The sequence below is a fragment of the Stegostoma tigrinum genome, chromosome 18 (assembly GCF_030684315.1).
Source record: "Stegostoma tigrinum isolate sSteTig4 chromosome 18, sSteTig4.hap1, whole genome shotgun sequence".
In the NCBI taxonomy this organism is placed as follows: Eukaryota; Metazoa; Chordata; class Chondrichthyes; order Orectolobiformes; family Stegostomatidae; genus Stegostoma; species Stegostoma tigrinum.
The window spans coordinates 8,042,881-8,066,917 of record NC_081371.1 but is presented as its reverse complement, the minus strand read 5'-3'; the positions used below and the strand labels follow the sequence as shown (position 1 = coordinate 8,066,917).

Genomic DNA, 24,037 nt, shown 5'->3' with positions numbered 1-24,037 from the left:
GAGGGAAGAAGTCCACTTTGACGAGTCACTGCTGGTTTTATGTTGTCTAGCATTTACAGGACTTGCCTGGGGAAGCAAATAAAGATAAAGATAAATCATCTCAATATGACAAAGCTTTTGTTGATACATTGGTTGTAAATAGTGCTGTTTATCCAATGAATAAACTACTGAATACAGAACACTCCATACAGTCTCCTGCTCTAAGTCGGCTTTGTATTCCTGATACAAATTTAGTACAATTTCTTCATTCTTTGGACAAGGTCAGCATTGGCATTTACTGGAAAACTGAAAGGGCCTCAAGGCTTAGCAAACCTCTTCAGGGCATCATAAGACACTTACAAATGAGCAAAGCCATTAAAAAGATATTAATTCATCCATCGAGGGTAAAGAAACAATCGCCCATTGTTTCATCTAATACTTTCTAAATGGTGTCTAAGACGTTCACCTCCATCACTGTGCCTAAAATCCCATCCAAAATGCTTTCACAATGACAGCAAAAGCTTTCTGATATCAGTCCTAACGTTGCTTTTGGATGATTTGAACCTGCTTCTGTTTAACTGATTTCTAAAATCAAATGTTTATGTTAACTTTTGCATAATGTTTGCTTCAGGACATACAGCATCAACAACAGACATAGACTACAAACTTGCCGATTGTAGGGAATCATTTACTACCACCTAAACCCAATTATAAATGTGCCTCTTGAAACACATTTAGGACACAAATTGTTGTCAACTACATGAGAGGTGGAAGCTTCATCATTACCATGCCCACTGATAATGTTGTAAATGATAGTTCCTTTATGAATAAATTTGGGCTTGCCCTAGATATAATAGAGAACAGCTATCAACAGCCTGTGCATTGGAGAGTTTATTTAATGGCTGGTTTCATTCCACCACCAGGCAGTGGGGGTTGTGAGTGGAGGGTGTTCTGCATGGGAGACTTCCCAATTTCCATCGAGGACCTGGGCGGTGGATATGGTAAGTAACACTGCAGTAACGGACAATCAAGGGCTAAGGCAGTTCACAGGCTGCCAGGACAACTGTCTTTTCTGCTGCGGTGTAGGTTCTATGAATCACTCGTACATAATTTGGGGGAGGATGCGCCCCTTGTTCAGTTCATGATAAAGAAAACTCATTATTGTTTAGGTTGTACTTCAGCCCTATGCTCCTGATCCTCACTGTCCAGTTGGATCGGGTTGGATTTTAGGCAGGTCGGAGAATCTCCTCATGGGCCCGCATAATGTAGACTTCAACAGGCCCAGCCAACATGACACAGATGGTAAGTGCTGAATGAGTGCATTTCTTCCATTTTCATAATCAGTGCCTGGGCGTCCTTAGCGACAGTGGTTGCCTCAAAGCTTTTTGGGACATGTGGCCAGTACAGAAACTGGCATGCATTATCTCCCCCACCAATACCTTTCGATTTAGACCCCTCACTTATTTTTAACCTTTCTTTTTGCTCTGCTTCATTTTTGTCACATAATCCTTGATGTTCACAATTCACGTTAGATGGTGTGTAAATGTGATGAATTCATTTTGTTAAAGGCACTGCATTACATCCGTAAAATGAATTGGTTTAGAGAGGCGAGAGACCGTAAGAACTAGGAGCAGGAGTAGGCCATCTGGCCCCTCAAGCCTGTCCCGCCATTTAATAAGATCATAGCCGATCTTTGAGACTCAGCTCCACTTACCCGTCCACTCACCATAGCCCTTAATTCCTGAGAATTAAAGAGAACAGACTGGAGTTTGCATTGAACTAAAACTTGCAAATCAACAGTTGTGGAACCGAGACTTGATTTTTGCTTTACTGAGTGAGTGGATGTTGAGCAAGAGAACATTCTCAAGTTGCCAACAGGCCTGTTTCCTGGTTCAGTGTTGATTTATTCTATAACAGAGGCATACAATATTGAACAAGCACGATAAACAGTAGGGTCCTAAAGAAATGGGGATAAGGCACACTGGATACAATGCACAATTGTGTCACTTGTACATAGTGTGCAGTATTTTTATTATCCAATCCTAGCAGAAAGACCGCGTTAATCCTTCTGCGCCTGTGATCAGCAGTAGACACTGCACCTCAACAAGATCATGTCTCAGATGCTTCCTTTCCAAGTTGCAACAACCAGCTTTTCCTCTTTTCAACAAAGCATTGTCCAATTTATAACTCTCTGCCTTGTATCAGGGTTTAGCCAGCACCACTCAGCCCAAACCTGTAAACCAAAGAACAAATCTATCGAAAGAAATCAGACAATATACAGATGAAGAAAAAGTGTCAGCTCTCTACATCTTTCTTCCCTTGGATAAGTGCCTGTGGCTGCTCATTTGCTGTAGTTGTCACAAGAAAGCCAATGATTCACGGGAATTGCTTTGGCATTGGACACCCAGTCTCTCAATGTCAACACTAAAGGGTCTCCGAGCTTCTATATTTCAACAGTCTCAGACACCAGAGCACACAAGGATTTTTTCTTCTCCATTTCTAAACACTGAACAGCCGTTTCATCTGGTTCAGAGCAACAAGCATTGGCCAGCGGGCAACCTATTGTTTGGAAGCCTTTTATTGTAGCTTCGCATAGTTGGTGACACCTCAAGGCACTGCAGCGGGACGACCAACGCTGCCTATGCAAGATCCTGCGAATCTGCTGGGAAGAAAGAAGCACCAACACCAGTGATCTCGATCAGGCCAACATCCCCAGTATGGAGACACTGACCCCCCTGCTCCGCCCCGCCTTGATCGGCTAAGGTGAGCTCGGCACGTCGTCTGCACAACCAATCCCAGACTCCCCAAGCAGGAGCTCTACTCCTAGCTTCAAAACGGCCCCAGGAGGACACAGGCAGCACACCAGTGAGGCCTTGAGGGTATCACTGAAGAAGTGAAGCATTCCCACAGATGCCTGGGCATCACTGGCCCAAGACCATCCGAACTGGAGGTGGAGCATCCGGGAAAGCTTTGAGCACTTTCAGACTTGCCATTGGGAAAAAAATGGAAGATAGGCAAAAACAGTGAAAGGACCAAGCTGCCTGTCCAAAGATCCACCCACCCCTTCCCATGACTATCCTCTGCTTCAAGTGTAACTGAGCCTGTGCTAGCCGTATCAATCTGTACAGCCCCTAACGGACTCACCCTGAGAGTGGAGGAGAGTCATCCTTGACTGTGAGGGGCCACCAATGGTGATGATGATGCGTACTTGGTACACAGATCAGTCTTTGCCATGTTTGAGCTAAAATGCACTGTAAACTCTCCTCCCAAGCACAAATCTATGTATAAATACCTGCCCATAACTTCCGCATCAGTACACAGTCAAACATCAGACAGAAGAGATACACAGTACTTGACATGCTCCTTGTGTTAAAAACAATTTGTCCATTCTTCACCCACATTATTTATCATCCTGCCCAATAACTTGTTATTCTAAGAAGTTAAAGGGCTGTTCAACTAGACCATTCGAAATGCTACCAACCAGACAGTGGGACTAGTTGGCAACGTTGACCCCAGTTAACACTGGTAGACCTTTCCATTGGCTGTAAGGAGAAGCAAGCAGCAACACTCTAGTTCACAAGTATTGGATGGATATGGTCAATGTAGGTTACTGGGCAACTGGCTATTGCTCACCATGAGTTTGTAACGAATCAGGGCTAGGAATCCACCTTGGTATCCTGATGGGTTTACATTATTTGCTTCCCTGACATGATTATGCAGATGATCTACTTATAGCAAGTGTAATATCCATCCCCCGAAGTCATGCCATTGCGCCTAAGCAAGTGGAAGGCAACATATGGTCAACTTTTATTGGCGAAGTGGCATCTCAAACCATTGGGATGTGTATGGACTGACAGCCATCTGAACAACTACGTCACAGGCCCTAGCAGAATTGCAATGACAAGATTGTCATTCAGTATGGGTTGCCCAAAGATCACCCAAGTCCCTGGATCGAATAAAACAAACCCCTGGAACTTCCACCACCAGAGATTGGGTCATTACATCATTGAAGGGTAAAACAGACAGATTTTTAAATCAGCCAGGGAATCAACGGTTATAGAGGAAAAGTCAGAGAACTGGAGTTGAAGATTCTCCGATCAGCCACTATCTCAATAAATGGTACAGCAGATTCGATGGGCTGAAAGGTCTACTTCTGCTTAGATATCTATGGGCACGCTGAACATCAGGAAATCAGTGTGCTGACTCCCAACCGCACTGCACATTCCATCACCTTACCAAATGGTTCAATACATTGGAGGGGACAGCGTGAAATTTGGCTGTGATGCCTTGCACAGTTGACCAGCCTGACATCACCTGATTCCAAGGGCTCAACAAGCCACTGAAATGTGTCCTGCACTGTGGTTATTCCCAGTCCCCACCCAGAAGAAATGGCTCTCTCAGATGAAATAGTCCAAGGGAAGGCAACATCATGGAAACGCTTTATCATTGCATCAGTGGGGATTACAATTCAAACACCAATCTTCAGAACACTATATCACACATTAGCAGCTGTTACAGCTCAAACCTTAAACAGCACAGGCCCGATAATAGCATACAACTCAGCAAAGAGAGCAGGCTGTCACCATGGTTACGAGAGGCAGCTCTTCAGAAGGCGAACAAAAAATCACTAAAATCAGTGGACTTGCTAATAGTAGATTTATTTGCACAAGTATCACGTAGCCAACCACAGGCCTGGGGTTCAATGCCAGAGCTTATTTAGTTGTGTATTTTGGAAATCACGAGAAATGGTTGTTAACAATGCGCTTCCTTTCATTTTTGGAAACTGAGAAACATTCTGGACACAGTGTGTGCTGGGAAAGTGCAGGAATGGTTCCAAATGCAGCCCCATTCCCACACGCTGCCCAAACTGTTCTGTACGCAGTAAAGACTCCTGTACAATATAGGAATACTCCTGTATACAGCACCATCCCTGTAAATACAGCAAGGATCCATGCACAGTCATGCTTCTGCAGTAGCTACAAACAAACAAATAAATTGAAAGGATTACACCACTCAGTTCTTCTCACCTGCTCTGTCATTTCATGAGTTCATGGGCTCAATTTAACATTTCCAAAGCCCCAGTACTCTGATTCCCTACTTTGTTAATACTGTATATCTAAGTACAGCTGCCCTAACAACATTCCACATTCTTACCTCACCAGTGTCTTGGAAACAGCATTCCAAAGACTCTCATTTATCTGACAGAAAACAATTCCCTTGTCTCCATCGTAAATGGGCACTCCGTAAGTTTAAACTGGCTTCCCTAGTCTAATCTTCTGCTCAAAGAGAGGCATGTTTCAGCACCCAGTGTCAAATCCTCTCATGATAATTTCAATAAGATCACCTCAGATTCCTCGACACTCCCGCCCAACACAGGCTCAGCCTGTCCAACCTTCTCTCAAAATAATTCCTTCACCTCATGTACCAATCAAGTGATCCTTCTCTGCATTGCTTCTTATGTATTTAAATCCTTTTTTCTTAAATAAGGAGATTAAAGCCATATGCAAATCCAGATCTTGCCTTACCAATGACCTGTATAAACTACAGCAAAACGTCCCAACTTTTATACTGTACTGCCTTCACAATGATCAACACCAATCCAGTCTACTTGCTGTCCCTGCATACATGTATTCTGAGACACTTGTACCGAGACACTTACGTCCCTCAGAACCTCAGTATTCTGTGATCTCTTTCAATTTAAACAACATACTGCCTTTCTTTTCATCCTGATCACTCAAATAACTTCACATCTGCCAAATACTTTACCGACCCTCTGTATATTGTATCACTGCAGACTCTTTCTGACTTCTTTACAACTTGCTTTTCTATCTTGTCATCAGCAAATTTAGCAACCACACATTTCACTTCTTCAACATTCACAATGAGGTACATCACAAATAGTAGAGGTCTGAGCACTAATCCTCGTGGTTCTCCACTCATTACAGCTCAAAATTACTTACTATTGGCTACTTTCCGTCTCCTATCAGCTAACTAATCCTCTGTCCACCTTACTATGTTACTCTGCACGCCACGATCCTAGCTTAATTTGTGACCTCCAATGTCACACCTTGCCAAACGCCTTCTGTAACTCTAGGTGCAGCACATCCACAGTTGCCCTTTTATCCTCACTGGATTTCTTGGAAGAAGAGGGCCAGAATACAAGAACGTAGAAGTAATGCTGGGGAGCTGTATAAGGCACTGGTCAGGCCACATTTGGAATAATGTGAGCTGTTTTGGGCCCTGAATCTAAGGATAGATGTGCTGGTGTTGGAGGGGGTCTTGAGGAGGTTTACAACATGATCCTAGGAATGAAGGGCTTGTCACATGATGAGTGGTCGAGGACTCTGGGTTTGTACTCCATGGAGTTTAGAAAGATTAGGAAGATCGTACTGAAACTTACAGAATACGGAGAGGCCCTGATACAGTGGATGCAGAGATGATGTTTCCGCCATTAGGGGAAACGAGTGCCTGAGAGCACAGTGTCAGAGTGAAGGGATGGCCCTTCAGAACTGAGATGAGGATGCATTTCGTCATCCAGAGGTTGATGAATCTGCGAAACTCAATGCCACAGAGGGCCGTGGAGGCCAAGTCATTTAGTGTCTTTCAGATGGAGATAAGTTCTTGATTAGTAAGGGGATCAAGGGTTGCGGGAGAAGGCAAGTGAATGGAGTTGAGAAACACATGAGCCGTGAGGCAAAGCAGACTCAGTAGACCAGACAGCCTAACTCTGCTCCAATATCTTATGGCCTGTCGGAAGTTGCAAACAATCAATTAGTCACATACAATTAGCCACAAAACCATGTGGATTTTGCCTTGAGATTAAATACTCTGCTATAAAGTCCGTAATTACAAATTCCAGTACTTTCCTCGTGACAGATGTTAAGCTTTTCGGCCTATACTTTCCTACATCCTGTCTTGATTCTTCCTTGAATAATGGAGTAACATTTGCTATTTTCCAATCTGATGGGACCCTTTTAAAATCTAGGGTGCTTTGGAAAGTTAAAACCTAACGACTAGCTCAACAAATACATCTTTTCAGATGTTAAGACCAAGTCCATCAGCTCTTAGGAAACTTGTCACTTTTCAGTTCTAAAAATTTTCTCAGAGTCCTTTCCCTGGGGATTGTCATTGTGTTAAATTCCATTTTCCCTTTCATTTCCAATTTACTACTTTCTCTTCAACATTATCTGTATCCTCTGGAATGGAGAGGGTTGCAAAATATCACTTTGACTTATCCATCATGACCTTATTTTCAATCATGAATTCACCAAACACACTTTCTCGAAGGCCAACACTCACTTTGTTGTTCTCCTTTTCTTGTTCTTTGTTTTCTTTCATATGTATAGACAACTCTCTGTCACACGCTAACTGTCAGTGCCCTGACAGTTCCATCTATATTACCAACACTATATGGTGCCCTGACAGTTCCATCTATATTACCAACACTATATGGTGCCCTGACAGTTCCATCTATATTACCAATCCTATATGGTGCCCTGACAGTTCCATCTATATCACCAATCCTATATGGTGCCCTGACAGTTCCGTCAACATTACCAATCCTATATGGTGCCTTGACAGTTTGATCTATATTACCAATCCTATACAGAGCACCTACAGTTCCATCTTTCTTAACAATCCTATAGCATGCCCTGACAGTTCCATCTATATTACCAATCCTATACCGTGTCCTGACAGTTCCATCTTTATTACCAATCCTACATGTTGCACTGACAGTTCCATCTATATTACCAATCCTATACCGTGCACTGACAGTTCCATCTATATTACCAATCCTATACCGTGTCCTGACAGTTCCATCTTTATTACCAATCCTACATGTTGCACTGACAGTTCCATCTATATTACCAATCCTATACCATGCACTGACAGTTCCAACTATATTACCAATCCTACATTTTGCACTGACATTTCCATCTATATTACCAATCCTATACCGTGCACTGACAGTTCCATCTATATTACCAATCCTATACCATGCACTGACAGTTCCATCTATATTACCAATCCCATATGGTGCCCTGACAGTTCCATCTATATTACAAATCCTATACGGTGCCCTGACTGTTCCATCTATATTACCAATCCTATATGGTGCCCTGGCAGTTCCATCTATATTACCAATCCTATACCGTGCGCTGACAGTTCCATCTATATTACCAATCCTATACCGTGCGCTGACAGTTCCATCTATATTACCAATCCTATACCGTGCGCTGACAGTTCCATCTATATTACCAATCCTATACCGTGCGCTGACAGTTCCATCTATATTACCAATCCTATACCGTGCGCTGACAGTTCCATCTATATTACCAATCCTATACCGTGCGCTGACAGTTCCATCTATATTACCAATCCTATACCGTGTGCTGACAGTTCCACCTATATTACCAATCCTATACCGTGCGCTGACAGTTTCATCTATATTACCAATCCTATACCGTGCGCTGACAGTTCCATCTATATTACCAATCCTAAACCGTGCACTGACAGTTCCATCTATATTACCAATCCTATACCGTGCGCTGAAAGTTCCATCTATATTACCAATCCTATACGGTGCCCAGACAGTTCCATATGAATTGTCACTCCATTAATGCGCAGCAATGATAACAATGCAACATGCTGTGTTTTGAAAAATAAAAGGTTGACCTCTCTAACACCACACAGCACTGGGCATTTACCACTCATTGTTATCGTCCAGGAACTCTCGTGGGAACAAAGATCACTTAGGAGTTGTTTCTCTTTGAATCATAAACTCACAAAGCAAGAAAATGCTCAAAGTGCAGGACCCTTTCCCAGACTTCTGCTCAAAAACAAGCGAGACTGCCTTCCATGTGGAGCCCAGTCCTGACTGCTGGCAAGCCAAACGGATCCAGGAAGAAGCACAGATGAAGCAATTACCCAATCAACTTATAATTATTGTCAAACAGCACATTGTACGCTTGAACTAAAACAGTTGCTAACTGAACAGAATTTCCAACAAAAGGGAAAGAAGGAAACATTTCAGGGTACTTTATATTGTGCATTGGCATATTCCAGTAAAGGCATCAATACACATTTCTATTACCAATTATTTCGAAGTGGGAGGCTGTTTTGTGCATTCAGTTCTCTCCAGGATGAAGCAGGAACTGGGGATTCAATGGAAACCAGCTACCTTTACACCAACCACATCACTTCACAGTTAAAGGCACAGCGGTTGAACCTCACAATCAAAAGGGTCACAAAAGCATTCACATGACCACAAACTTCCCATACACTTACTTCTCCAATTTCTTTCAAAGAGAAAACACAACTGCGTTCTCCCGTTGTTAATTTGAGACAACATGATATAAAGATGCAGTCATGCCCCTCACTGCTTAAAAACAGGCCTCTCTTTCACGTGTTTCATTTAACCTCTGCAAGAAGAACACACCGTTGGGGAGGAGTTCAGGTCAGGTACCATTTGGTGTGGTACCGAGTCATTAAGACCTGCCTGGTCTGCGGTAAGGTCAGTACCTCAACAAGCTGAGGTGAGGGGTGCGGGGGTGCAGATTTTGTTTTCCAGAGGGAGCTTCAAAGTTTTCCTCACTGCCCCACTATGCCCCTCATTCACCCCCACTATGGGCTGGAAACTGTGGGCTATCAGGCATAATACCTTCTGTGAGCAAGGTGAGACAGAGAAGCCATATCTTGGCTCACACAGGAAGGATAGGCATGCGGAGAATGTGCAGCAGGTTCGGCGAGAGCCAGCACCTTTCTGTCAGGGAACAAACGGTTAACAAAAATGTCAAATCATCTCTCCGCCTTTCCGATGCTGGCTTCCTTACAGTTGAACAACTCCCAACCCGCTCTGGCTTTCCCTTGTGAAGAGAAGCGCTGGGTGTTCGGGAAAACCAAACGTGCCTTAGAGTTACCTCTTGAGGTGCTACGAATATACTTACCAACAGCAGGAACTCAGGCAGTACTATTGGAGTTCACTGGGTCCATATAGCAAATGGGTTGACACAGTTCAGCACCACATCATAAAAGAATCAGCAGAAAAGCACAGCAGTCAGCCATCCAATCAGTTTGACTCAGACCTCCCAAGCTCCACACTGAGATAAAAGTCAGCTTTCAGGGGACAATGAAGAACAGTTTAAAGATTGGCCTGCAACATTTTCATTGAAGCTTTAGTACAGCTCAAGGCCTTTCTGACCTCAGCCCCTCCCCACCGACCCCTCACAATACCAGGCCTGAAAACAGCCTGCAGCCTCACTCTCTCCCTGCCATCATCTACTGAGATTAAATTCTAACTGCATGCTGCTGCGGTGCAATTATTGGCCCAACTATTGAAAGCTCACTGATTTAGAACAAGGTTTGTTCACTTTAGTTTTAACCTGGAAGCTGGGAAAGTACATTTAAACGGGTTTGCAATTCAGTGCGCCCTTCATTTTGGCCAGTGAGGAGAGCTCTGACTGACAGAGTGCTATAGAAAGACACCTTTGTTTTCCCCCCATACCTCAAAAGGAAGCCTTGGTGTTGGCGAGTCAAAGACAGAGAGACGGCAGAGTCAAGCTAACAGCATAAGCCCTCAGTTACTGTAAAATAGCACCCACTGCAGGGCTGGTGACTGTAAAGGAGGGGGATGTGGGAAAAGGGGACAAGGCCAGATTTTCTCAATGACAGAGGGAACTGAGAGCCAAGTTCACTGCCAGGTCACAGATGTGCCTCCAATGCGAACAAGGACCTGACAGGTATTTGCATTGCCGATCGGGTATGGGGGCCATGGGTGTGGAGGTAGGACACCAGGGAAGCAGGGCACTTCCTCGCCCAAATGGGAAAGGCTTGAAATTTGGAGAAATATCTGAATCTTCAAGCCGGCAAAGGCAGATGAAGAGCTGGGTCGATGGATGTTGTCAGGAAACATCACAGTGATTGAAATCCAAATTCCCTACGATGGGTTTCCATCAAAACTTCAATAAAATCACATGAAAATTTAATCAATGCTGCTCCTGACCAGCTCAGGCTTTTTTTGCCACTACTAGGACTGCAGGCTGTCCTGAAGGAATGGTAAGTACAGTTGACGTAAATCCCAGAGTATTGATGGAGCAGAGCTGACAGGCTGTTAGCTGTGTTGGCTTGAGGTGGAACCCAGCTCAGACTGAAGGGATTTGTTAACAGAGTTATTTAGGAGGTGCATTCCAAATGGCACTGTTTTTAACGTTGCAGAATTTTTTGCTACCCACTTGTGAGGTACTTAGTCCCTAAAGATGGAGGGAGCAGGAAATAGGAAAGAAAAAGGTGACCTCCTGAGATTGGTTGGTTTGTAGGGTTGGCATAGAACTTGTTCTAAAGTGTGTTCAGATGCCATAAAAAATGTTCCAATTAACCTCAAATAACCTCGCAAATAACCAACGCCAAAACTTGTCGAGTTAATCAGAATATGGATGTCTACTTTGAGATGATGTAGGTTAGGTTATTTTATTTTTGGATTAGGATTAATCCACGGCACAACATCGTGGGCTGAAGGGCCTGTACTGTGCTGTACTTTTCGATGTCCTATGTTCTATGACGAGATGACGTGATTATGAGGGGTGAAACATAAACTGAATAAGCTCATACCTTTCTTTGGATTACCTTATGTCGTGGGAACTACACTGTTTGCTGGCATATTTATAGGAAACTAAAACCACGTTTCTTAAATACATGGTTATTGTTGCTGGCTGCAGACCAGAAGCAGAGAGTCAGTGACAGCTGCGTTTCTTATCTCACCAGCAAGATTACATGCAAAAATTCTTCACTATAATGCAATTCATGAGTTATAATTACATTCTGGGATACACCTCGCAATTAGCTCACAAAGAAGAGTCCTTTGCCTGGTCAAATTACTGGCCTGAAAGGAATCTCCTGACATTATGTAGCAGGTTGGCAGTAATTTGGTAATGGCCAAGGTGAGATTTAACACAAGGAACAGAGATCAAATGTGTACAGTTGAGGATTTCAGATATGTCTCAGAAAACTGTTGGATGCTGCACCAATTCAAAGGAGCAAGAAATAGCCAGTTTGCTCTAGTCTGCTCTGCCATTCAGTTAAATTATGATCTTAACCTCATTTATCCCCATTAAAAACTAAAAATAACAACAAATGCTGGAAACCACAAAAGCAGAAATTGCTGGAGACACCCAGCAGATCTGGCAGCATCTGTGGAGAGAAATCAGAATTAATGTTTCGGTTTCAGTGACCCTTCCTCGGAACAGATGGTACCTGGGAAGTTGCTGGGTTTTTTAATGCTGATAACAGGGTGGCACAAGGAGCAAACGATGGATGGAAATAGAGTCAAAAGGGAGAGAAAAGAACAGTTGAACAGACGAAGGATAATAATCAGCCTGAGAGGATGAATGGGGACCTGTGGTAGCTCACAATGGATGGTGTGTAATCGCAGGCTATATGATAGCAAGACCTGCTGCGTGGGCATTCACGGAAGGGCAAAGGGAAAAGGTGCCTCAAGCTCTAAAATTGTTGAACCCGACAAAGTCCAGAAGGCCATAGGGTGCCCAAGTGGAACATGAGGTGCTGTTCTTCCAGCTTGTGCTGAGCTTCGCTGGTTCACTGCAGCAAGCCTGACCCAAGAAACAAGATGGTGTGTCCAAGTGGTGGACAACTGGAAGCTCAGGGTTTTTGTTGCGAAAAGAACGTAGGTGTTCGACAAAGCAGTCAGCTGGTCTACACTTTGTCTCCCCGGTGTAGAGGAGATCACATTGTGAGCAGCGAATACAACAGACTAAATTGAGTGAAGTGCAGGTAAAGCGCTGTTCCATCTGGAAGGTGAGCCTGGGGCCTTGGATACTGAGGAGGGAGGAAGTAAATGGACAGATGTTACACCTTCTACACTTGTCGGGGAAGTTGCATGGGGCTGTTGAGGGTGGAAGGGGATGCAGTGTTGGGAGTGGCGGAGGAGTGGGCCAGGGTGTCCCACAGGGAACAGTGAACAGTTCTGGCAGAATGACAAGGCATACCAGGAGAGTAAGTGTCTGGTAGTGGTGGAAACAGCAGCTATTATTGTCTGCATGGGGATGCTGGTGAGGTGGTAGGTGATACCGCTGCTGTGATGGGGAAGTGGCTGGGGTGGGGCTGAGTGACCACAATAGTGAGGAATCTTTGGCTGGGAAGAAATTATTTATCCCCATCCATGTTCTGTGTCTGCTGGCACTTGTAACTAATAAAAAATATCTGTTTCACTTCTGAAAGCTAAAACTGTCCTAACAGCCATAACTTTACAGACAACAATCTCTCCCTCAATGGCAGCAAAATTAAGGAGTTGGTCATTGACTTCAGGAAACGGACTGGAAGACACACTCCTGTCTGTATGAATGGTCCTGAGGTGGAGATGGTTGAGAGCTTCAAGTTCCTCGGTGTAAATATCACCAACAATCTGTCCCGGTCCATCCTCATTGACGCTAAAGTCAAGGAAACACACCGACGCCTCTAGTTCCTCGGAAGGCTAAGGAAATATGGCATGTCTTTCAAGAGTCATCCCAAATTTTATAGATGAGCCATAGAAAGCAGAGTGATATGAATGCAACCCAGTCCATCATGCAAACCAGCCTTGCCTCCATTGACTCCATCTACACTTCTTGCTGCCTTGGGAAAGCAGCCAACATAATCAAGACCACCCCCCATCCAGTTATACCGTCTTCCATTGGGCAGAAGATACAAAAGGTTGAAAGCACATACCAACAGATTTAAGGACAGGTTCTTCCCCACTGTTATCAGACTTTTGAATGGGCCGCTCACATATCAGAGGCAATCGTTCTCTGTACCTTCTCTGTAGCTATAACACTATACTCTACATTCTGTTCTATTATCCTGATGTACTTATGTAAGGTATGATTTGTCTGGTGAGCAAATAAAACAATGCTTTTCACTGTATCTCGGTACATGACAATAATAAATCAAACCAAATTCACCTTGTCTTGTACAAAGGTAACAATTGCAAAGACTTATGCAATAGACTCCTGCATTGTCTCTAACCTCGAGCCCTTCCCAAGAGAATTTTGCTGGGTTACAGCTTCCTGGGAATTGGCTCTCCTCCACCGACCAAAACAGGTATCTATTCTTCAGACACCTGGTGTCAAACAGCAATAGAGGAGTTAAAATCCTCACCACGTTGGTCCTTCTCTGTAGCCAACAGTTTGATCATCTCCCAGCGGAAAACAACAAAATGACTACAAGAATTAAACCTGGAATTTACACCACCATTCCAGTACCAGGGGTTTGCAGCCACCAGGTGAAGATTTACTGAGCTCAGCTGTTAACCACGCAAATGAGGAAGGGTCACCATACTGGAAACGATTTTTCTTCACAGACACTGCCAGATCTGCTGAGCTTTTCCAGCAACTTCTGTTTTCATTCCTGATTTACAGCATCCACAGTTCTTTCAGTTTTCAGTCAACAAACATAACTGCCAACTGATCTTTGCCATTAATCTTATTACCAACAACTAACTGGATTAACGTTACCTCTTGGCACCGTGGTTCAGTGGTTTGTACGGCTACCTCGCGGTGCCAAGGGGCCAGGTTCGATTCCACCTTTGGGCAACTGTCTGTGTAGAGTTTGCACATTCTCCCCACGTTTGCGTAGTTTTCCTCTCACAGTCTAAAGATGTGCAGGTTAGATGGATTGCTAAATTGCCCACAGCGTCGAGGGATGTGCAGACTAGGTGAATTAGCCATGGGAAATGCAAGGCTCGAGGGATGCGGGGGTCAGTCTCAGTGGGATGCTCGTCAGTGGGAGGGTATGGACTCGATGGGCTGAATGGCCTGCTCCCAACACTGTAGGGATCCTAGGATTCATTAGGCACACTCCTCATTAGTGAGACCACATCTGCAGTACTGTTTTCGGTATTGGTCACCTTATCTAAAGTAGGATACAAATGCATTGGAGGTGGTTCAGAGATGGTTCACCAGCTTAATACCAGAAATGGACAAGATCTCTTAGGAGGAAAGGTTGGGCAGGCTCGACCTATTCAGAAGAATAAACTGCAATTTTGTTGAAAAATGTCAAATCCTGAGAGGCCTTGACAAAGAAGATGTTTCCACTAATGACATAATCTGAGACCAGGGGGCCAGTCTTGCAAATAAAACGAAAGGCCACCCATTTAAACAATTCGGCATCTTTTCTCCCCTGAAAGGGCAAGAAGTCTTTGGAACTTTCTTCTTGGAAAGGTGATGGAAGCAGAGTCCTTGAATATATTTAAGGCAGAAAGATAGATTCTTGTTAAGCAAGACGTGAAAGGTTATTGGGATAGGTGGGAATGTGATTTCCAGATTACATTCTAAACAGCTACGATGGTGCTGAATGGCAGAGCCAGCTCGGGGTGGGGGGGGGGGCCTAATGGCCCACTCCTGCTCCTAATTCATGTATTTGTATGCCAGGTTACCAGGCCTATTGATGGCTGCTGTCAGTTGTATGTTTGTTAATAGCAAAATGGCTGAAATTAATTGGATCTGTCTGTACTAACATGGCTCCTTGGCAGCAGGGGTGTGCTGCAGGCACAGGAGGAGCAGATGGCCACATGAGTCACCAGGCAAATACACAGCGACACCAGTTGGCTTCACTGTGCTTCTTCTATCTATTCCGTTACAGAAAGATGAAAACCGGCAGCAGTAGACTCAGGTTCCGAGTAATGAACGCCAGTTGGACAACTGGTTTCCAATCCTAAACCAGACAGTTTTCAATACAGTTAAAAGGGATAAAAGCAAATGCAACGTCACATACTGAATTACAACAACTGCCAATAACCATGTGATATATTATCAGATATCACAACAGCTCAGGGATAGGAACAAGATACAGAGAAGCCATCAGATCTCCACCAGTCCAGAAGCTCTCTTTGTACTCAACAGTAAGGTACTTTAAGCCTGTAGAAAACCAGGTTATTACTCCTTCAGGAGCTACTGTAAGCATCTAACTGAAAAAGCCAGAAACCTTTTCTAAGGAAGCAATTATCCTGTGTCTCTTGCAAAACAGCAGAAGCATCTAGAAAAGGATGACTGAGAGGCAGCATTTTGATCTGTGCAAGAATCATCTCAACAAACTCTAAGAACGAAAACTGCATCCCCAGTCTTATTTGTTCTCTCTGTCCATAACCGATTTTTTTTACCTGTCTGTGAAAAAACAGCCAAGTGCTTGTATAAAACCCTGAAGAGGTTATTTGAAGCTCAGTACTTTTAAGGTCCGGTAAATGACAGCTCCAAAAAGAAGCCTTCAGATTTTCCGAACTTGAAGTTGTAGCCGAATTAAACTCTTCGGGAAGTTCAAGGAAAGATCTTTGGTGTGAGTACAGTAAAAGGCGTCATTTTGGACAAATCAATGGAATGCTTTTACAATGAAGGAGACTGCATTTCATGTGGGTTTCAAAATCTTTGAGTGTTATAAATAAATACTCTGGATCTTCCACTTTTATTAGATTAGATTAGATTCCCTACACAGTGTGGAAACAGGTCCTTCAGCCCAACAAGTCCACACCGCCCCTTGAAGCATCCCACCCAGACCCATCCCTCTATAACCCACACACCCCAGAACACTACAGGCAATTTAGCATGGCCAATCCACCCAGCCTGCACATCTTTGGACTGTGGGAGGAAACCGGAGCACCCAGAGTAACCCACGCAGACACAGGGAGAATGTGCAAACTCCACACAGACAGTTACCCGAGGCTGGAATCGAACCCGGGTCCCTGGTGCTGTGAGGCTGCAGTGCTAACCACTGAGACACCGTGCCTCCCTTTTATCTTCATTTCTTTTGCTTACTAAATTTCTGTTAGATTATTTTTCCCAAATCTGAAAATTTGAGTGCTTCTGTTTTAATGAGAGACCATCTTGCTAAAATCAAAACAAAATAAAACACGATCTATCAAGTCTGACTTATTCAGTTACACTAACTATCATATCATAGGACATGATTCCTGCAAAATTCCTTTGCCAACAGCCAGGAGTTAATCCATTCTAAAGTTCAATATGCTGAAAAAGTGTAGGTTCAAACTGAATTTGTAGGAGTTGTCAAATTAATAACAATTCAAGATTTAATGAGTTGATGGAAAATGATGACCTTGAACAGTTTTGTTCTCTCTTTCCACAATAAACCTTCTTACTTTTCAGTTTAGGCTCGCTCTCTCAAGGAGAAAACTTACTGCATGGTGCAAATTTGAGACTGCAAACTACACAGATAATGTCCAAGACGAGGCATATTCTTTAATGATGGTTTTTTTGCCATTCAACATCAGTTTTTGGTTCACAAGTAAAATATTTGCTCTTCATTCCTCTACAACAGACAACTATCTCTCTAAATCAATAAAATAGATAGATTCTTAAGATTTCAATCTTTTTATTTGTAATCCCACTAACTACCGTGCTCAAATCCTGATCATGCACATTCAGGGTCAATACTTTTGAGGTAAAGAATCTGAAACACTGCAGACTCTCCTGGAGTTCACAAGCTATACAGGGCCAAATAATTTCTCTCCCTCACAATGACCAAATCACCCACACGAGTGCTGGCTTATACATCTGTAGGGCTTGGGAGCCTTGCAAAATGTGGCTGGGCATGTCATTCATTTTAACTTTACAGGCTGCTGTAACCTACAGAGCTTGGAATTCGTAGAATAAGGAGGCGGGAACTTCTGGATGGCTACAATATGCATATACATGAAAGTCAAATTCTGTAGAGTGGGGCCAACAGCGAAGGGAAAAAAAATCGTCACAGAATGTTACTTCATCGAATCACAAAACAGATAAACATAGGAAATCAGAGCAGGCCATTTGGCCCATCAAATCTGTTCTATTATACAATATGATCATAGCTAAGAATTCAATTTGGTACCTGGTTGCCTCTTTCATCTCAGACCTTTTGATCTCTTTAGCCTCAAGACTATGTGCAACGTCCTCTTAAGAACATTCAATGTTTTGGCACCAACCACATTCCGTAGTCAAAAATTCCACAGGCTCACCACTCTTTGGGTGAATACATTTCCACTCATCTCAGTCCTAAATGTCTTATCCTGTATTCTTAACCCGTGTCCCATGGTTGCGCACTCCCTGGTCATCGGGAGCATACTTCCTGCGTTTACCCAGTGTAGTACTGCTAAACTTTCATAGATTTCATAGAGATTGCACCCCCACCCCTTTTATTTTATCTAAACTTCAGTGAATATAATCGTAACCAATTGCAGTTTGCTTCATATATCAGTCCTGCCATCCCAACAATCAGTCTGGTAAATCTTTGTGGCACTCTCTCCATCACCAGAACATCCATCCTCAGATAAGGAGACCAAAACGGCACATAATATTTTAGGTGCAGTCTCACAGGAGCCTATACAATTGTGACATGATATTTCTGCTCCTGTACTTGAATCCTCTGGCTATGAAGATGAGCATTCCACCATTCTTCACTGCCCCCTGCAAGTGCAGACTTACTATCAGCAACTGTTGTCCAAGGACACCCAGGTCTCGTTGCACTTTCTCCATTCCCAACCTATCGCCGAAACAGATAATAATCTGACTTCGTGCTTTTGCTATCAAAGTGCATGACTCCACATTTATCCGCACTATGCTTCATCTGCCATGCATTTGCCCACTCACTCAGCATGTTCAAATCACACTGCAACGTCTCTGCAGCCTCCTCACAGCTCACCTTCCCACCAGTTGTCTCATCTGAAAACTTGGAGCTATTTCATTTCATTCCTCTAAATCATCAAATACATAGTGAATAAAAAGAAGCTATTCAACCCATCACAGCTGTGCTAGCTCTTGGAAGAACTATCCCAACTAATCCCTTAGCCCGAAGCCTAATGTGGAAATGATTCACACACCCCTTTGTCAGCTGCCAGAGTAGAAGAATAAAGTTTTGTTTGGAGGTTAATTCAGACTTGCAGCTCTAGTGCATAAAAGCTACTCAATCAACTAGGTTCCATAACCGAGTATCAAGATTCATATGTTGCCCTCTGCATTACCTCAATACTTGAGCCTATACTGAAGAAGATCACAAAGATGTCAGCTTTTTTCATGTATTAACTTTGTTATTCCTGTGCATTTTAATAACTACATTTAATGAACAAAAGTCTCTGTTATCTGATAAATCATTCATCGTAGTGTATTCTGCAGCTGCCCCAAGAGATTTGACACATGAAGCAAAATTGCTCCAAATGCATGAATTTAGAGGTATCTAGAATTTCATCAAACTATTTCAGAAAGGGTCAAGTTTTATTCTATTCCCCGTCCCAGCAATTATTCACCATTTTTACAGCTTCACCTATTCACAAAGGAGGATATTTCAGGTTGAATCTGAGGTTGCTTGACAGGGTAGATCTTGAGATGATGTTCCCCATGAATGGGATGTTTCCATAAACCAGGGGGCATTGTTACATAATAAATGTGAGATGTGAAAGAATCTCTACCCCAGAAAGCGGAGGCCAGATCACAAAATGTTTTGAGAAGGGTGGTGGATAGATTTGTGAAATCAAGGAGTTGAGGGCTCTGAGGAGCTGTCACAAAACAGGAATTGAGGTGTGTAGCAGATCAGCCATGATTCTAAAGAACAGGGTGACAGGATTGAGGGGCCGAATAGCCAGCCCCTACTTCTACTTCTTGCATTTTTGAAGGGTCTGTGGAGCACTCGGCACACCAGCCCACCCCACCCTGCACCTCCAGTTAAACACTAACCTTCCCTCCTTTTCCTCAATCACAAACCCCTCCCATCTGCAACATTTTTAGAAGCAAGAAGTGTTCAAGGTTACTGAAAAGAGAAGCAAGTTTTATTTAATACTCTGTGACTTTTTATCAGTCACATTTGCAGCACAGTCTAGGGATTAAATCTTTAATTCCTGGAGAAACCTGGAGGGTTTGATAACACAACCAGCTGAGATTTGGCCACACCATACATCAGAATTCATCCAAAACTCTGTGACCCATTTCCTAACTCACAATAGTTCCTGCTTCTGCCCCTATGCCTGCTAGCCTAGACTGGTTCCCAGTGCAGCAACAAAATCTCCTTTTCCTTACTCCGAGCCCAACCTATGGGCTCGTCCACTGCCCAGTTCCAGAACCTTCTGCAGTGTTACAACCCAACTCTGGTGTCTTCAGAGATAGTAGGAACTGCCCATGCTGGAGTCTGAGATAACAAGGTGTAGAGCTGGATGAACACAGCAGGCCAGGCAGCATCAGAGGAGCAGTAACACGGTGTAGAGCTGGAGGAACACAGCAGGCCAGGCAGCATCAGAGGAGCAGTAACACGGTGTAGAGCTGGAGGAACACAGCAGGCCAGGCAGCATCAGAGGAGCAGTAACACGGTGTAGAGCTGGATGAACACAGCAGGCCAGGCAGCATCAGAGGAGCAGTAACACGGTGTAGAGCTGGAGGAACACAGCAGGCCAGGCAGCATCAGAGGAGCAGTAACACGGTGTAGAGCTGGAGGAACACAGTATTTTCTGAAGAAGGGTCCAGACCGGAAATGTCAGCTTTCCTGCTCCTCTGATGCTGCCTGGCCTGCCGTGTTCCTCCAGCTCTACACCGTGTTACTGCTCCTCTGATGCTGCCTGGCCTGCTGTGTTCCTCCAGCTCTACACCGTGTTACTGCTCCTCTGATGCTGCCTGGCCTGCTGTGTTCATCCAGCTCTACACCGTGTTACTGCTCCTCTGATGCTGCCTGGCCTGCCGTGTTCCTCCAGCTCTACACCGTGTTACTGCTCCTCTGATGCTGCCTGGCCTGCTGTGTTCATCCAGCTCTACACCGTGTTACTGCTCCTCTGATGCTGCCTGGCCTGCCGTGTTCCTCCAGCTCTACACCGTGTTACTGCTCCTCTTTTGCTGCCTGGCCTGCCGTGTTCCTCCAGCTCTACACCGTGTTACTGCTCCTCTGATGCTGCCTGGCCTGCTGTGTTCCTCCAGCTCTACACCGTGTTACTGCTCCTTTGATGCTGCCTGGCCTGCCGTGTTCCTCCAGCTCTACACCGTGTTACTGCTCCTCTGATGCTGCCTGGCCTGCCGTGTTCCTCCAGCTCTACACCGTGTTACTGCTCCTCTGATGCTGCCTGGCCTGCCGTGTTCCTCCAGCTCTACACCGTGTTACTGCTCCTCTGATGCTGCCTGGCCTGCCGTGTTCCTCCAGCTCTACACCGTGTTACTGCTCCTCTGATGCTGCCTGGCCTGCCGTGTTCCTCCAGCTCTACACCGTGTTACTGCTCCTCTGATGCTGCCTGGCCTGCCGTGTTCCTCCAGCTCTACACCGTGTTACTGCTCCTCTGATGCTGCCTGGCCTGCCGTGTTCCTCCAGCTCTACACCGTGTTACTGCTCCTCTGATGCTGCCTGGCCTGCCGTGTTCCTCCAGCTCTACACCGTGTTACTGCTCCTCTGATGCTGCCTGGCCTGCCGTGTTCCTCCAGCTCTACACCGTGTTACTGCTCCTCTGATGCTGCCTGGCCTGCCGTGTTCCTCCAGCTCTACACCGTGTTACTGCTCCTCTGATGCTGCCTGGCCTGCCGTGTTCCTCCAGCCCTACACCGTGTTACTGCTCCTCTGATGCTGCCTGGCCTGCTGTGTTCCTCCAGCCCTACACCTGATGTCTTCAGGTCTGTTGTTTTTATCATACTAGCTTTAGCTGCCCTCCATCCACCTCCTTAAACTTACCGGCCTCTCTAGCTGTCTCTCTGTCCTTTAACTCACTTGTTAAAACTTACCCATATGCCCTATTAAGTTGGTCTACACTGAAGAAATGCGAGTTACAATTCCCTTGGACTGATCATTCCCAAAGCGTAGTCACTCTGGGACGCCCACACACTGATGGTGTCGCATATCAGAGTATCAGTGAAGCAATGTTAGCTGATGGTTTCCATGGAGATCGGGGATGTGATATTGGGTGCCTTCAGCCATGAAATAATATTACAAGATTTTCTTTCTTCCAATACGAAATGCTCCTATGATTTTAAAGCAAGTTAAACGGTGGAATTAAGGCATCTATAATGGACTTGTACCCTATGTTTATAAAATAGCCAGCCCAGATATTTCGGCCTCTTGAAAAAGAATCTAATTTAAACAGAGTAAATGTAAGTTAAGCAATTCTAATGCATGACTCCCTGGACTGCAGCTCCCATTATGGCAGTAACCAGAAGCGTTAAAATACTACATCGATTGCGGAGCGCTTTGAAACATCCAGAAATTGCAACAAAAGCCACGCACATGTCAGTTCAGTTATCGTTCCACGGATTTGGGATTGCACTTTTCCAAGAGCGAGGGCAGTTCACAGTCCAATTGATTTTTCTGTTAATTAATTTAAAATCTTTTGTCGATGGCGCCCAGAATTGAGTCCATTCTGCTCGTCTAATCTGATTGACCAAATCTAATCGAAATTATTTCTGCCCATTGCTTCGCCGCTGCAAAAGGATCCATTAAAACATTTAAAAGGCTTGATTTCTTATGATCTCAGCCCCCGACCCCCCGCAGCCCCCATCGGCCTGTAACCTCCTGCTGGGGGCCGATGGCCACTCAGACAGTGGCCACTCACCAAACCACTTCAAACTGTGGCCTCAGCATTTCAACAGCGCCCGGAAACGCCCTCGATCAACGCAGGCAGTAAACATGCAGGCGGGCAGTCTGCAGAACAAGAGAGGTTTAGCCACAGCTGTAGCTCACAATAGCGACTGGCTTGATCGTTCGGAGTCATTTCCTGGGCAACCTGTTGCTTTTATCTCTGGATGAGGATTTTCCTGCAGACACTTGCAGTCAAGAAGTTAAAAACCGACTCCACCCCCCCCCCCTCCCCCGAGCCACTGATATGAAACCGAGGTGAAGTTTCATGGCAGGCACATAAATTTGCACCTTGCTTCCATTTATAAAGATTACGAGGTATTGGTGCTGCACCGTGCCCTGCTGTAATATTTTCTGGCTCTCAAATAGGAGGGTGCTCTTGCTACCAGCAATTTCCGTGTGTTTTTTTTGTCCTTTCGTGCTATGTGGCAACCAGAACAATGTCTCCTTACAAAAGCCCTGGGAGGAATGCAATGGTGCACGTTGAACAGTTTGATTGATGGCTTATTGACCCGGGCCGCTGGTGTTGTCAGAGCCCTGAGTGCATGTGGCTTCGGGGGCAAAGTTTAGCGCGCTCAGGCCATGAAAGTAATACATAAGTACTGTGCTCAGTACACAGCTTCTTAACGAGAGCTTGAGGGCTGTGTCCTTCCCATCCTAACATGGCTGGAGGCTGAACACACAGCAGATGCACAGCTAATTTGAGCTGAGACACAGGATCTTGAAGAGATTTGCATCTGATATGCTCAGAGATAATGGGAACTGCAGATGCTGGAGAATTCCAAGATAATAAAATGTGAGGCTGGATGAACACAGCAGGCCAAGCAGCATCTCAGGAGCACAAAAGCTGACGTTTCGGGCCTAGACCCTTCTCTGATGAAGGGTCTAGGCCCGAAACGTCAGCTTTTGTGCTCCTGAGATGCTGCTTGGCCTGCTGTGTTCATCCAGCCTCACATTTTATTATCTTGCATCTGATATGCTGCCTGGTAGGACCAAACGTACGTCTGGAATTTGAGATGCACCTCTTTGTGCTTCCCTCCACATCACAGAGAAACGTAGAAAATTGGTGGAGGAGGCCGTTCGGCCCTTCGAGCCTGCACTGCCATTCACTGTGATCATGGCTGATCAAGTAATTTCGGTATCAGAGCGCCACCTTATCTCCATTCCCCTTGGTCCCTTTAGCTGTGATGGCCCCATCCAGCTCCCTCTTGAATTTGGCGAACGAACTGGCCCCAATAGCTTTCTGTGGGAAACAATTCCACGGGTGCACACCCTGTGTGAAGAAATTCTTCCTAATCTCTGAGGTTTACTCCTTATTCTTAGACCGTGACCCCCCTCCGGTCCCATCAGGATTTTATATGTTGTTTCGATGAGATCCACCCCCGCCATTATTCTAAATTCCACCCAGTACAAACACAGTTGATCCAGTCTTTCTTCATACTGTTGGTCATGTCAAGTGCTCCCTGTTTTGTCATATGGTTTCACACCCACATCT

At 44.7% G+C, this 24,037-nt stretch overlaps 1 protein-coding gene across 20 annotated transcripts in view; it reads right to left on the bottom strand.

The window, feature by feature from the left end:
- Positions 1-24,037, bottom strand: part of nrcama (neuronal cell adhesion molecule a) — a 357,355-nt gene that overhangs the window by 214,207 nt on the left and 119,111 nt on the right. The window contains exon 1 of one of the 20 annotated variants that reach the window (XM_059652294.1): positions 22,648-22,735. The exons of 18 other annotated variants lie outside the window; for them this stretch is intronic. The gene's annotated coding sequence lies outside the window, so the exon portion shown is untranslated. Of the gene's footprint in view, positions 1-22,519; positions 22,603-22,647; positions 22,736-24,037 lie in introns of those variants that run through there. One more of the 20 variants, XM_059652293.1, reaches the window with a different exon arrangement.